The sequence below is a fragment of the Phyllostomus discolor genome, chromosome 11, assembly GCF_004126475.2.
Source record: "Phyllostomus discolor isolate MPI-MPIP mPhyDis1 chromosome 11, mPhyDis1.pri.v3, whole genome shotgun sequence".
Lineage (NCBI taxonomy): Eukaryota > Metazoa > Chordata > Mammalia > Chiroptera > Phyllostomidae > Phyllostomus > Phyllostomus discolor.
The window spans coordinates 60809483-60814419 of NC_040913.2; the positions used below are offsets into that span (position 1 = coordinate 60809483).

Sequence of the window (4937 nt, forward strand, 5' to 3'; positions counted from 1 at the left end):
TAGTCCATAGTAGTTGCTATGGAATCTTCAATAGGACCAGTGAATAAAATAATACATGAACAAATAATGTTGTTAAAAATCTTAATAAAATTACTTTTAGAAAAGTAAATGTGTTTAAGCACTTCAAGCGGAGTACTTCTAAATATCATAGCAATCCCACAAAATAGATATTATTATCCATCTTTCATGAACATGAAATTGAGTTTCAAAAATATGACCATTTCCTAAGGCCGCATGGCTATTAAATGTCAGAGTTGGAAACTGAGAGCTGGTTTGCTCCCGATCCAGAGCCTGAACTGGTATGGCAGCAATGGAATCTTCATCTGTGCCCTGATAGATTAGTATTTCAGTCCAAGCATGCTTCCATCACCATACTTACTACACAGTTTATATTCAGGAGTCAGATTTCTTCATTGCCAACTCTTAACTTTTCTTTAAGACATTCCGAATTTGTTTTTGGATATAGGCATACACTCAGACATCAGCACGACTTTCTCTTAACACTGCCTTCAACACACAGCACCTGGGCTTTCCAAAGACCCAAATGTTTTTAACACTTTCAAGTCATACACCATCTTTCTTCACTATTAAATAAAATATACTTTGTATAAAACATATGAAAATATTCAACCAAAGCTTGGGATGCTGGGTGAAGACATCTACACATTCCCTAACAAGGGTTACTTAAAGATACACCTAGGCTCTCACAGAGGCAACATTATGTTGAGTGGTAAGAAGAGATGGCAGTATTAGCTGAATAATGGTTACTTAGGTTTTGCACAGGAATATAGTAACAAAGAGAGTGTTTGATAAGAAAATGCAGATAATCTAAAATAACAATCTAATTGCAAAATCTATAAATGAAAATGTGCTTTTCAGCACTTGTCCAGTCACTTAAGCAAGGAAGCAGGAGTCCTGTTGGACTTCTTTCTTTCCCTGAACCTCCACATTCTGTTTCAGAAACTCCTGTTGATACTACCTCCAAAATACATCTGGATGTGGCATCTCCTCTTTCCCATGCAAATCTACAGCCTATTCAACTATCATCTTATGTCACCTTGGGTAGTCATGACCTCCAAACTGGTACAGGGTGCAGCCCAGATGGCTATGAAAGCAGCCCAACACAAGACTGTAAATTTACTTAAAACATTATGAGATTTTTTGTGTGATTACATGTCATTTAATCATGTGGCCCAAGACAACTCTTCTTCTCCTAGTGTGACCCAGAAAAGCCAAAAGGTTGGATATCCCTGGTAGAAAAATTTCATTCTTGACTTCTTCCCTTTTACTCTCTGCCTGAAGCCACAATCATTCTTTCAAACTACAAACTAGATTGTGCCACCACCTGTTGTAAACCTCAAAGACTTTCTGTCGAGCTTAGGATGAAATCCAAATTGCCAACAGTGTCTCACAAAGTCCTACATAACTTCATTCCCCTGGCCTCTGGGCTTCATCCACAACTCAGGGTCTGACAGGACCATTTAAGTGCCTATGCATTGATTTGAAAGTGGGCATTTTCTTGCTCGTAGAAGATAAGGTTCAGTTCGTCTTTACTTAGCCTGTTTGCTCTGTGCAATTGTTCACTTTCTGACCTTTTCAGAGATAGGTTTTCTATCTCTGATCTAGTTGGTTTTAAAATCTTCCTAGATATTGGTATTTGTAGCCCTTATTTTGACATTTGTAGGATTCCCATGACCCTTGTTCTGGATTCAGGTCCATGCCAGGGTCTGGGAGCTTAGGAAAGAGCCCAGAGCTTGTGTGCTACAGGGCATCAACTCTGCCACTTGGCCATTTCATACCAAATGTCATAGCCTGACACATAGGCTTCTACCTTGAACCCAATTCTGTACCTTCTTCCAGACTGTGGTTGTCTGTCTGTGGCCTTGATTTTAGTATCTGGTGTGGAAATTCCAGTCCTTGTAACTGGTGAGATTTCTTTGTCACTGACTTTGAATTTCCAGGTATGATCTTCTTCAGAATTTTCAAACATTAGACTCCACTCTCTTGTTGATTTCCTCAAGATGCCATACCTCTTCTCAAAATCACCCTACCTTTTGTTTTAGTAATTGTTTGTTCTAATATTAATTAGATATAGTTAATACTAATGGTAAATTTACTCCAACTCTTAAAGTTACTGTTTTAATGAGGTTGAGACAAACTACTCTCTATATTAACAGGTAATTATGATTTGTATTAAACATGAGTGAAACATTTCATTAAAGCATGCTCTATATTGTTTACTATGGAGCAAACACACAACACTATATTTATTCTACTACAGTAAGTATGAAGTACTAAAGTTATACAAAGGTAGCATTGCCTTTCAGTTCCAAACAGAAATTGATTTATATATATTCTGTGAACTTATATGTGAAAAAAGAAACAAAATAACATTAAATTAAAATTATGCACTTAAATTTCAAAATATGTGTATTAATATTTAATAAAATAACCCATAGTTATTGCTGTATTAAAAAAAAAATTAAGTCCTACCATCCTACCTTGGACTAAGGTAAAAAATCAATCCTTAACATTTTAAAAAGTAACAAATCACACAGCCAGATACTTTTTCAAAGCCTTTCAAAAACTTCAGATAGTATAAAAAATTCAGTAACAATGACATAGAATTTATGGTACTAGAATGAAATGGTTTAGTTTTATCTAAATTAGCTTAATCTCTTCTTCCAATGAAACCCAACACAAAGCTTAGACTGTCTGCCATATGTAGTTGACTAGTCATCTCATGCTTGTGTGACATCTCTATTAAGATTATAAATTCCCTGAGGACAGTTATCCCCTTAGGTAATTTATTCCAATATATTCACGAGTTTGATCTCAGCTGCACTCAAAAGGGCCAAGAAGATTTCCAAAATTAAAAATTAGAACCCAATTAATCTTCAGCATAACGTCAACATGTTTCATATTTCCTTTAGTGAGCCAAGAAATTTTGGGAGGTGACATCATGTCTGCGAAAATGTCACACCCGGCAGGAAAGATTCTTTGACTAATTAGAGTAGCCCTTTGAGGTGATACTGTGCAGAAAAAGTGTTGAAAATGTGCAGTTGTCCAAAAAGGATAGAGCAGTTCACTTTTTTTCCACATTACACAGTATTCGAGATCCATTGTTCAAGAACTCACAGTCCTGCAAAATCATTGTTTGGGCACATATGCCACATAGATTAAAGAATGCTTATCTTCCTGCTTTCCAGTACATTGTACCACAGAGAACACAATGAGAAGAAAGAATAATAACTACAGATCTAATAAAAATTAAATGTAGCAAATGTTTGTTATCATTGTTAGAACGACCACTGAATTTTTGGTCCTTTCCAATTGTAGATGCTGAGCACAAATCAGCATTTCTTTTCATGCTAATTGTTCTGGGACAAAGCTGAAAAGATAATCATTACTTAACTGAAGTTAAGAAGGCAGACATCTGGAATCCTAATAAAATATTATTGTATATTGTGATTTATTTATTCATTTTTTTTTACTTTTGTTCAAGTACAGTTGTCTCCATTTTCCACCCACCAGTCCCCCCCTACCCCAGTCATTCCAACCTTCCACCCTCAATCCTATCCCGCTTTGGCATTGTCCATGTGTCCTTTATGCATGTTCCTGACAACCCTTCTACCTTTTCCCCCATTATCCCCTACTACCTCCCCTCTGGTTAATGCCAGTTTGTTCTTAATTTTACTGTCCCTGGTAATGTTTTGCTTGCTTTTTTTTTTATTCCACTTATAGGGGAGATCATATGGTCTTTGTCTTTGTGGTTTATTTAAAAATTATCAGTTTTTGGTTCTTGCATCTCGGCCAGCAGGATGCCATCCAGACTGAGGAAGACCTGTACAATTGAGAGCCACATGAGCCATGGCCACAGACATATCTGCAAGCACAGGAAGCACCCAAGAGGCCAATTAAAAGTTGGTGGCTTGCATCATCACAGGATCGACTTTGACAAGTATTACCAGGGTTACTTTGGGAGAGTTGTATGAAGCATTACTACTTAAAGAGGAACCAGAGCTTCTGCCCCACTGTCAACCTTGATAAACTGTAGACCTCAGTCAGTGAGCAGACATGGGTGAATGCTGCCAAAAACCATACTGGAACTGCTCCTATCATTGAAGTGGTGCAATCAGGCTACTACAAAGTTCTGGGGAAGGGAAAGCTCCCAAAGCAGCCTGTCATTGTGAAGGCCAAATTCTTCAGCAGAAGAGCTGAGGAGAAGATGAAGAATGTTGGTAGGGCCAGTGTGCTGGTAGCTTGAAGCCACACTGAGGGGAGTTCATTATATTCTCACAAGTGCTAAAAAAATCAGTTTTGGGCTGCAAAATAGTATGTTATCAGAATAAAATTAAAATAAATATTTCTTTTAAAGACATTGCTTAATATTCATTTCATTACTAAAATAAACATGAAATAAAAACTAAGGTTAACCTGGGCTGGTGTGGCTCAGTAAATTGAGCCCATGAACCAAAAGGCTGACAATTTGATTCCCAGTCAGGGCATATGCCTGGGTTGCAGGCCAGGTCACCAGTTCAGGACATGAGAGAGACAACCAGTTGCTGTTTCACTCACACACTATGTTTCCCTCCCTCTCTTTCTCCCTCCTTTCCCCTCTCTATAAAATAAATAAATAAAATCTTTAAAGTCACACACACAAAAAATGAGGGTTAATATAGAATATTTTTTTCTCTAAGAACCAGTTTGCTCTTATAGGAATAATGCCCTCCCAAAAACCCATGTGTTTTTATCACTAGGCCCATCTCATTCTTTTAAGGAAATAAATACACTTTTAAAAATAGCATGTGTTTGTATTTTGAAAAGCTTAAATAATTTATAAAATTTATATACATCATGTATTCCTTACTTTAGTTATATCATCTTTTTTATAAACTGAGACTTCTTTGTGTATTACTCCCAAACTTGTTTGTACT

General features: G+C 36.8%; 1 pseudogene; it reads left to right on the forward strand.

Moving 5' to 3' along the window:
- The first annotated feature begins 3821 nt into the window (after nt 1–3821).
- On the forward strand, nt 3822–4317 carry LOC114508864 (annotated as a pseudogene).
- Nucleotides 4318–4937: the final 620 nt, after the last annotated feature.